Raw genomic sequence first — 10828 nt, 5'->3', positions numbered from 1 at the left:
CTTAGAAAACAAATATAGGGGTTTTTTACATTGTTTCTGGCATGGATAACATACATATGTGTATGGCATGATTGCTCCTAATAGGAAAAAATAAGCAGGAATGCAAATATCAAATAATTATTATTGATTAATAATTTATTACTTAAAGTATATATCCATACAGTTGTTTAACAAAAATATATTATTAAGCACCTATCTCGTGTCAGATACTATTTTAAGCAATGAGGATAGAATGATAAATAAGTCAGACAAGGTGCTTGCATTGTTAGAACTGACATTCTAGTTTAGGGAGACAAAGAACAGATAAATATATCCTGTCAAATATAGTGCAATGTCAAATGGTGACATGATTATATTAAAAAAGCCGAAGTGAGCAATAAAGGAAGCTTTTTTAGATGATCTTTTTTAGAATAAGGAAGTCCTCTCTGAAGAAGTGACCTTTGAGCAGAGAACTGAATGAAGTGAGGGAGTGAGCCATTTGTGAATATGTGGGAGAAGTTTTCCAGGCAGAGCTGAGCAAGAGAAACGCCCTGATAGCAAACTAGGTAGCCAGTGAGAAAGGGTGAAAGTGATAGGAAATGAGAGCTGAAAGGAGGCTAGGTGCCAGATCTTGCAAAGCCTTGTCGCTGGTGTACAAAATTTAGGTTTTTTGAGAGTAGAGGAATAATGTGACTGTATTGATGTTTTATAGGAATCCACCTGACTTCTGTATGGGGAAGAGTAAAAGGCTTCCATCTACTAAAGGCAAGCAGCTGAGGCAAAAGATAGTAATAATTTCATCTGGAGTGATAGTGTAATGGAGATGAGAAGGGTTTAGAGTGAAGATGTTTATAGATTATATTAGAGATGAATATTAAATGACATGAAAATATTCATGTTCAATTTAAAACATGTACAGTATGATCCTACCTTTTAAAAATACAACTAAAGATACACAATAGAAGAATGTGCTAAAATGATAGTATTATGTCTGAGCATGGGCTTGCATAGTTTCACTTTTTATTTAATTGCTCTAAAAAAACTTAGTTTTTTTCCATAAGAAGAAACATTGTTTTAGAAAAAAATTAATAAAGCAAATTTAGTTATGGGCAGACACAGCAATAAAGATCTTTCTAGATTACTAAATCTGTTCATATCATTTAATCAGTAGTCTCTAGAGCACTATGAAAGCTCTATCATCCTGTATTTCTCCAAAATATTTCTAAAATAATTACACTGAAATCGTCCAGAGTTTATTGCTTCAAACTAGTTTGAGAAACTCATAACACAGGAATTAAAACATGAATTTATAAAGTGGCCAATGCATTTTATGAAAACAACAGAATGTTTGTATTAGTTTCTATTGTGGCACAATGAATTACCCCCATAACAAATTGGGCAGCTTAAAACAACATTTAATATCTCATAGTTTCTGTAATTTAAAAATTTCAGAGTGGCTTCGCTGGATAGTTCTGCCTTAGGTTTCCCATGAAGTTCTAGTTAAGACTTCTACTTGGGATGCAGTCATTTTAGAGATGACTGGGTTTGATTATGGCTGGAGGATCCCCTTCTAAGATCTCTTACTCAGACAGCTATAGAAAGAATGTCTTTATTTCTTGCTGATTGCTGTTAATGAGGTTTCAATTCCTTGCCACATGAAGTTCATAGAACATCTTGAGTGTCCTTATGACATAACAGCTGGGAGACAGACAGGAAGGAGGAAGCACAATTTGTTTATGACCTAATTACACCTCATCACTTCTGCCATGTTCTATTTTTTGGAAGAGAGTCACTAAGTCAACCCTATACTTAAAGGGGAAGAGGATTTGACTCTATCTTTTGAAGGGAGGATTATCAAACAATAGCATTTATATCATTAAAATGACTAAAATATTAAATCACTATATAACAATTAATGGGTGGAGGATATTATTAGGCACCAAAACTAATAATAAGGAAATTTTTAGCCCAAATATTAACAGAATAATATAGTTTTTTACTTTGTTCCTTAGTAAAGGATTAATTTTCCTTGAAAATAATATGATAGAAATACGTATAACCCCCCCAACGGGCTTAATACATATTTTCGAAAGTCCAGTTGTTATTATTGTTGAGTTGAAATACAAATGAAAAGTTGCAGATTGTCTCAACAGTTTTCAAGAGTTGGCACAGAATGCTATGGTCCTACCAAACAAAAGTGCCTGTACAGAGCAAGCAAGTCATTCATTTATGTTAACATTTTGCTCAGAAATTCTGATGCTAAATAAATTCAGCTCACAGGATAAAATAAAAATCACCTATATTTCTTATTCAAGAATTCACTCAGCAACATATATTAAGCACCTACTATGTGTAAACCACTGTATTGGGTACTGTGATGCAACTATACACTATTTTATTTATATCTTTTTTGGAGACAGGGCATCACTGTGTTGCCAAGGCTGGTCTTGAACTCCTGGCTCAAGCAATCTGCCCACCTCGGCCTCCCAAAGTGCTGGGATTACAGGAGTGAGCCACTGCGCCTGCCTGGTAAGTATTTTAAAAGGTGAAATTTAGTAATATTTTAAATATTTTACATGTAAAATCACTTGAAATAAGCAATTTTAAAAATATCTTTCAAACAATAGAGGTGTTTTTGATTTGTTTTTGTAAAATGATGTGATACAACAATCCACTATGGTGCATTTGATCCTGATTACATTGTTAGGGAAGTTAGGCAAAGCACATTTAACATCTACACACTTAATGGGACACACACAGTAAATGGAAGCAACCAAGAATATTTTAAATTGTGAATTGGGTATAAATTTTCTTAATAGCCGAGTTTATTCTTTTTCTACTTGATAGGCTATACCACTTATGTTCAGAAGATGGTGATTCCCAAATTATTGGACTTAATTTTTCTTCCCTCTACCATAGTATTATACTGTATATCCATACCCTTGTCATGGCCTCATGATGGGCAGAGTGGACTTTCCTGCCCTTTGGGGAGTTGGTAGAGTGATATCCTTGGGCAAAAAGGTGTTAGCAGGTGTGACCCAAACAGAGGCTTTGCTCAGTAGGCTTGCCCTCTTGGGCCTCTGCCATAACCATGAGAAGCACCTCCTGAATAACCACTGCCCCTTCACTCTGGGCTCCAGAAGGAGATATTTGAAGCAGACCTGAACCCAGCTGGAATTCTGGGGACAATCCCAGGTGAACCCAGCCAACATCACCAAAATCTAGCCAACCTGCACGCAGAGGAGTGAATGAGAAAAATAAATACTTGTATTTTAAACCACTAAGATTATTTTGGTGATAGGTGACTAACATGATGCTTATGCAGAATTTTAATTGAATTTTATTTTTAAAATGTCCACTGTAGGATTAAATATTATCATCACAAACATGTCAACTAACTGTGTAAGAGAAATTTTATCTTTTAGTAAAGTTTAAAGTTTAGTGAAGTTTAAAAATGCTATGAAAATTAACCCATTGGTACAAGAAATAATTTGAGTAAATGCAATGTAAATTTCTTAAAATCTTGCTTTATCTTCTTTAACCTCTACTGGATTTTTATAAGTTGAATGACCATTTTAATATCATTTGACTTTTTAAAAAAGTTTATTTTAGGTTCAAGGGTACATGTGCAGGTTTATTGTGTAGCTAAATTTATGTCACAGAGGTTTGTTGTACAGGTTATTTCATCACCCAGGTACTAAGCCTAGCACCCAATAGGTTTTTTTTCCGATCCTCTCTCTCCTCCCACCCTTCACCCTCAAGTAGGTCCCAATGTCTGTTGTTCCCCTCTTTGTGTCTCTGTGTTCTCATCATTTAGCTTCCACTTATAAGTGAGAACATGCGGTATTTTGTTTCCTGTTCCTGCGTTAGTTTGCTAAGGATAATGGCCTCCAGCTCCATCCATGTTCCTGCGAAGGACATGATCTTGTTCTTTTTCATGGCTGCATAGTATTCCATGGTGTACATGTACCATATTTATGGGCAGTGATGGGCATTTAGGTTGATTCCGTGTGTTTGCTATTGTGAATAGTGGTGCAATGAACATACATGTGCATGTGTCTTTATTGTAGAATGATTTATATTCCTTTGGTTATATACCTAGTAATGGTATTTCTGGGTCAAATGGTAGTTCTGATTTTAGCTGTTTGAGGAACCACCACACTGGTGTCCACAATGGTTGAACTAATTTACACTCCCACCCAACAGTGTATAAGAGTTTGTTCCCTTTTCACTGCAAACCTCACCAGCATCTGTTGTTATTATTATTATTATTATTTACTTTTTAATAATAGCCATTCTGACTGGCATGAGATGGGATCTCATTGTGGTTTTGATTTGCATTTCGCTGATGATCAGTGATGTTGAGCTTTTTTTCATATACATGTTGGCTACATGTATGTCTTCTTTTGAAAAGTTTCTGTTCATGTCCTTTGCCTATTATTCAATGAAATTGTTTGTTGTTTTCATATATATTTGTTTAAGTTCCTTGTAGATACTGGATATTAGACTTTTGTCAGGTACACAGTTTGCAAATATTTTCTCTCATTCTGTATGTTGTCTGTTTTCTCTGCTATTATTTTACATTTGATTAGCTTTCCTTTCTCTTTTTGACAAATAAAAATTTCAGATACTGTTCCATTTATTCCCAGTAGCATTTAAAAATCCTAATGAGAACTCTAAATATATGGCAACATGAAGAGAGGTATCTGATATGGTTTCGTTGTGTCCCCACCCAAATCTCAACTTGAATTGTATCTCCCAGAATTCACACATGTTGTGGGAGGGACCCAGGAGGAGGTAATTGAATCATGGGAGCTGGTCATTCCCATGCTATTCTCTTGATAGTGAATAAGTCTCACGAAATCTGATGGGCTTATCAGGGGTTTCCGCTTTTTCTTATTCCTCATTTTTCTCTTGCCACTGTCGTGTAAGAAGTGCCTTTTACCTCCTGCCATGATTCTGAGGCCTCTGCAGCCAGGTAGAACTGTAAGTCCAATTAAACCTCTTTTTGTTCCCAGTTTTGGGTATGTCTTTATCAGCAGCATGAAAATGAGCTAATACAGTAAGTTGGTACCAATAGAGTAGGACGTTGCTGAAAAGATAACCAAAAATGTGGAAGCGACTTTGGAACTGGGTAATAGGCAGAAGTTGGAAAAGTTTGGAGGGCTCAGAAGAAGACAGGAAAATATGGGAAAGTTTGGAACCTCTTAGAGACTTGTCAATGGCTTTGACAAAATGCTGATAATGATATGAACAATAAGGTTCAGGCTGAGGTGGTCTCAGATGAATAAGAGGAACTTCTTGGGAACTGGGGCAAAGGTGACTCTTGTTATGTTTCAGCAAAGAGACTAGTGGCATTTTGCCTTTGCCCTAGAGATTTGTGGAACTTTGAACTTGAGAGAGATGATTTACAGTATCTAGTGGAAGAAATTTCTAAGCAGTGAGGCATTCAAAAGGTGACTTGGGTGCTGTTAAAAGCATTCAATTTTAAAAGGGAAACAGAGCATAAAACTTCAGAAAATTTGCAGCCTGATGATGCAGTAGAAAAGAAAAACCTATTTTTTGAGGAGAAATTCAAGCCGGCCACAGAAATTTGCTTAAGAAGGAAGGAGCCTAATGTTAATCCCCAAGACCATGGGGAAAATGTCTCCAGGCCATGTTGGAGACTTTCACGGCATCCTTCCATCACAGGCCTAGAGACCCAGGAGGAAAAAGTGGTTTTGTGGGCTGGCCCCAGAGTCCCCATGCTGTGTGCAGCCTAGGGACTTGGTGTCCTGTGTCCCAGCTGCCCCGGCCATGGCTGAAAGGGGCCAGTGTAGAGCTTGGGCTATGGCTTCAGAGGGTGGAAGCCCTAAGCCTTAGCAGCTTCCATGTGGTGTGGAGCCTGCAGGTGCACAGAAGTCAAGAATTGAGGTTTGGCAACCTCTGCCTGGATTTCCAAAGATGTATGGAAACACCTGGGTGCTCAGGCAAAAGTTTGCTGCAGGGGTGGGGCCCTCATGGAGAACCCCTGCTAGGGCGGTGTGGAAGGGAAAGGTGGGGCAAGAGCCCCCACACAGAGTCCCTCCTGGGGTACTGACTATTGGAGCTATAAGAAGAGGGCCACCATCCTCCAGACCCCAGAATGGTAGGTCCACCAACAGCTTGCACTGTGCACCTGGAAAAGCTGCAGACATTCAATGCTAGCCCATGAAGGCAGCCAGGAGGGAGGCTATAACTTGCATAGCCACAGGGGTGGAACTGCCGAAGACCATGACCTGGAGGTGAGACCTGGAATCAAAGGAGATCATTTTGGAGCTTTAAAATTTGACTGCCCCACTGGATTTCAGACTTGCATGGGCCCTGTAACCCCTTTGTTTTGGCCAATTTCTTCCATTTGGAATGGCTGTATTTACCCAATACCTGAACCCCCTTTGTATCTAGGAAGTAACTAGCTTGCTTTTGATTTTACAGGCTCATAGGCATAAGGAACTTGGCTTGTTGCAGATGAGACTTTGGACTGTGGACATTTCGGTTAATGCTGAAATGAGTTAAGACTTTAGGGTACTGTTGGGAAGGCGTGATTGGTTTTTAAATGTGAGGACATGAGATTTGGAGGGGCCAGGGGCAGAATGATCTGGTTTGGCTGTGTCTCCACCCAAATCTTAACTTGAATTATATCTCCCAGAATTCCCATGTATTGTAGGAGGGACCTGGGGGAGGTAATTGAATCATGGGGGCCAGGCTTTCCTGTGCTATTCTCGTGATGGTGAATAAGTCTCACAAGATCTAATGGGTTTATCAGGGGTTTCTGCTTTTGCTTCCTCCTCATTTTTATCTTGCTTTCACCATGTAAGAAGTGCCTTTCACCTCCCGCCATGATTCTGAGGCCTCCCCAGCCATGTGGAACTGTAAGTCCAATTAAACCTCATTTTGTTCCCAGTTTTGGGTATGTATTTATCAGCAGCATGACAACAAACTAATACAGTATTGAATATAAATTATTTACAATTAAGTTATACACTCCATGGCAAAACTAAACTGATATCACATAATATCAAAAGTAGTTAAGAAATTGTCATCTAGAAAGTTGTTAAATTACAAAATCAATATTAATTCTAATGCAACAGTTCAAACTGATAAGTATTTTTTCATGGCTATAGTTTTTTCCTATGATTCACTTTTGATGTCAGATTGTTTTCCCTGGAAAATCAATTCTAATCTAGGAAGGTAATTACAGTATTATGGACTAATTTGAATCGTGGCAGTGAAGATGCTAATAGCCTTGATTCGAAGCAACTGGAGGACTGAAGCTTAAGGTTTGAGAAATATGATTGAAGAAAATATAATGCATATTTTAAATTGCATAACTTACTAATAGTTTCATCTCTTTCCTGACTTTTTAATGAGTACTCACTAGGTAGATTTCTCTAGGTAAAATTTTGATAAGTGCTATATAAGACCACTCAGAATGCTAAGGAAACATTGAAGGATGTCTTCTAGGTTATCCTGAAAGAGAGAACAGTCATTGTGTTGGAAGGCTTCTAAAATGAGGTGTCTTCCAAGGTGAATGTGTCACTTTGGTTGAAGATAATAGAAACTCAATTTGTTACTTTAAACAGAAGATTTGACAGGATAATCAGGGTTTATAGAATTGATGGAAGGCTGTAAGTCGAGGATTGAAATGGACAGGAAAAAAAAAATGCTGTTCTAGAGGACCAAGAAGTAGGAGGTACCACAACTGTCTTTTCGCAGGAAAATCTGTAAGGGTGCTGCTATCATGGCCCAAGGCACAGTTATTGCTACTTTCATCTTGATATTATCTGCTAAAAATTCAAAATCTTAAACTAGAACACATACTTGGCCAAACTTCTGTCATATTCCAACACAGAGTTCTGAGAAAATATGATCTGCCGTTTTTGGCTTTTGTAGTGGATGATGAAACACCACTTCCCATTCATATTACATGAAGAATTCCCCAGGTAGCATGGAAGGGTGATTGGATTCTCCAGATCCAAAATGTTGACCAATATCTAACATCCGAGTCTTGATACAAGAGTAAGCATTTACCTGTTGTCTGATATTAGGGAGCAGGGCGTGGTGTGTATTTGTGTGAGTTTGTGGCAGCAGTTGAGGAGTGAGTGGGCAAGTGTATTTTCAGATAGAGGAAGAGCATACATGAAGTTATTAAGAAACGAGAGCTCATGATATGTTTAGGAAACTTAAAATATTTTTTAATTGATTACATAGCAGTGGAAAAAGTTTTAAGAATAAAGAAGACTGAGCCAGGCGCAGTGGCTCACGCCTTTAATCCCAGCACTTTGGGAGGCTAAGGTGGGTGGATCACCTGAGGTCAGGAGTTTGAGATCAGCCTGGCCAACATGGTGAAACCCTGTCTCTACCAAAAATACAAAAATTAGCCAGACTTGATGGCAGGTGCCTGTAATCCCAGGTACTCGGGAGGCTGAGGCAGGAGAATCGCTTGAACCCAGGAGGCAGAGGTTGCAATGAGCTGAGATTGCTCCATTGCACTCCAGCCTGGGGGACAAGAGCGAGACTTCATCTCAAAAAAAAATAATAAAATAAAGAAGACTGGTAAAAAAAAAAAAAAAAAGCAGAAAAAAACTGGGCAAGTAGGCAAAGATATAGTTTCTGAAAGCATAATTATGCCATACTAAGGGGTTAGGATGGGTTTGACATGCTTATTTTCCTAATTGCTAATTAATGGCCGTTTTAGGAGTATATATATACATATATATATATGTATATATATAATAATTTGAAAAAAAATTAGATTTGTCTTGTCAAAACTTCAATGTAGATGACTAATTAAAGGGAGAAAGGGGAGGTATGACTTTATTAGATTTATTTTTCTTATGTAAATTTTCTAAATATTCTTGTCATTTTTAAAAATCATTGTAGGTCTCCTATTAGTTTAATATTATTGTGACTCTAAGGTTATATCAATATTATCTTAAAATTATTTAAAATTATTTCCTGTTTTAAGTTTCATCCCTCTGAGATTTATTCTTGCTGTAGTATGAGATAGTAGTTCAGATTTATTTTCTTTCAAATTGTGCTCAGCCTCCCTACAATTTTTCCCCACTGAGTTAAAATAGCAAATTTATCATATATAAATTTTATGCTTTTTCTGTAATCTTTCATTCTACTGATATATATATAAATAAAATCAGTAGATACATATATAAAATCAGTGGATATATATAGAATAAGTAGATATGTGTAATATATATATGTATTTGTGAATTCTTCCTTATATAAACTTGTTCTGTTGTCTTCACTGTAGAATCGATGGGGTGACTTTTTTTCTCTAAACGTGCTATAGTTTCAATTGATTTTTATATTATGGAGAGGAATTTTTTATTCGGCCTTCCTTTTATTCCTTTTTAATTCAATCTTCATTTGATTATGAATAACCTGGTTAACAGTATGTATTTTTTTATGCTTTTAACACTTTTCTAGATCTCTTGAAATTAAAACAAGCAAGCCACCAGGCTATTATTAAATACCACAGTCTTTTCATTTTTATTTTATCTGGATTATGGTAAGCACTGTTGATATTCTAGGATTTGTTCTCTCACATATGTAGTTTATAGTCTTTGTCAATTTCACTTTTCATTATTACCTTTAACTTACTGATCTTCTAGGAGTGATATGTCAGAGAAGCCTGAGATCACATATTGTAATTTCTGTTTTAAATATAAAAATGCACTCAAAAACAAAAAAACTTAATTCTGAATCGAGGTATTTCAAGTTAAATTTTCTTTCGAAGTTTTAATTTTTTAAGGCAGGTCATTTCACAGGACAATCCCTGTACATTACATTTGAGTATTTTTTTTTTCTTTAGATGGAGTCTCTCTCTGTTCCCAGGCTGGGGTGCAGTGGCATGATCTCGGCTCACTGCAACCTCCACCTCCTGGGTCCAAGCAATTCTCCTGCCTCAGCCTCCTGAGTAGCTGGGATTATAGGTGTGTACCAGCACGCCCAGCTAACTTTTGTATTTTTAGTAGAGACGGGTTTCACCATGTTAGCCAGGATGGTCTCGAACTCCTGACCTCGTGATCCGCCCACCTTGGCCTCCCAAAGTGCTGGGATTACAGGCATGAGCCACCGCGCCCGGCCTACCTATGAATTTAATCATAAATGCTCTTCCTCATTCTTCCATATAGTATTTTACACTGGTGAACCTTTGTAAAATATATACAGTTGCTCGTTAGTAGACATAGGAATTCTACAAGGATTTTTAAAGGACTTATATTAGATAATTCTATTGCATACTACCTTTAAAAATAGGCATTCTTTTGTGTTTAAATTCTCCCTCTGGTGGTTAGTACATAGCAGAACATTCTAGGTGCTTTGTTTACTCACTGACGGGTGCTGAGGACACTGGCTGCTCCAAATTTTCTATGTAAAAAGAACTTACGAACGGCAATTTAATTTAAAGACATAGCTACTTTTGGTATGATAGGCGTGGTGGTTTGTTTTGGGGGAGCAGCATTAAGACACTGAGGAGACATTAAAGCACTGTGAAGCTACTTCTTGCCGTGGCTTCTTGCAGGATATGCAAGTACATACAATATTCGAAACAAATCATTACTATGTTCTTTAAAAACGAATAAAGGTCTTTCACACAACATTGCATTTATTCTTTCGAAATTGAACACAAATGTGGTGGAGACGGGACAGGGCAGGTGGAAATTCACTTATAAGTCCTGATTGGCTAAGCCCTGGTCACGAGACTGTAAAAGAGCAACGTCTGTCTTTCAGAGCGACTCCCACAGCGTCCTTAGCAACCAGCCTTGGTTCCCAGCGGCCCAGAGCGCGGCGGTGAGTGATTAAGAGGTCCTGC

General features: G+C 37.5%; 1 protein-coding gene across 1 annotated transcript in view; it reads left to right on the top strand.

The window, feature by feature from the left end:
• Positions 1-3541: 3541 nt before the first annotated feature.
• The window catches only part of TMEM232 (transmembrane protein 232), a 320858-nt gene continuing 313571 nt past the window's right edge, over positions 3542-10828 (top strand). The window contains 2 exon segments of the mRNA XM_063665126.1: positions 3542-3740; positions 6816-6869. The gene's annotated coding sequence lies outside the window, so the exon portion shown is untranslated.

Source organism: Pongo pygmaeus, chromosome 4 (genome assembly GCF_028885625.2).
Source record: "Pongo pygmaeus isolate AG05252 chromosome 4, NHGRI_mPonPyg2-v2.0_pri, whole genome shotgun sequence".
Classification (NCBI taxonomy): Eukaryota; Metazoa; Chordata; class Mammalia; order Primates; family Hominidae; genus Pongo; species Pongo pygmaeus.
Note: the sequence above shows the minus strand (reverse complement) of the source record. Positions and strands in the feature narration are given on the sequence as shown.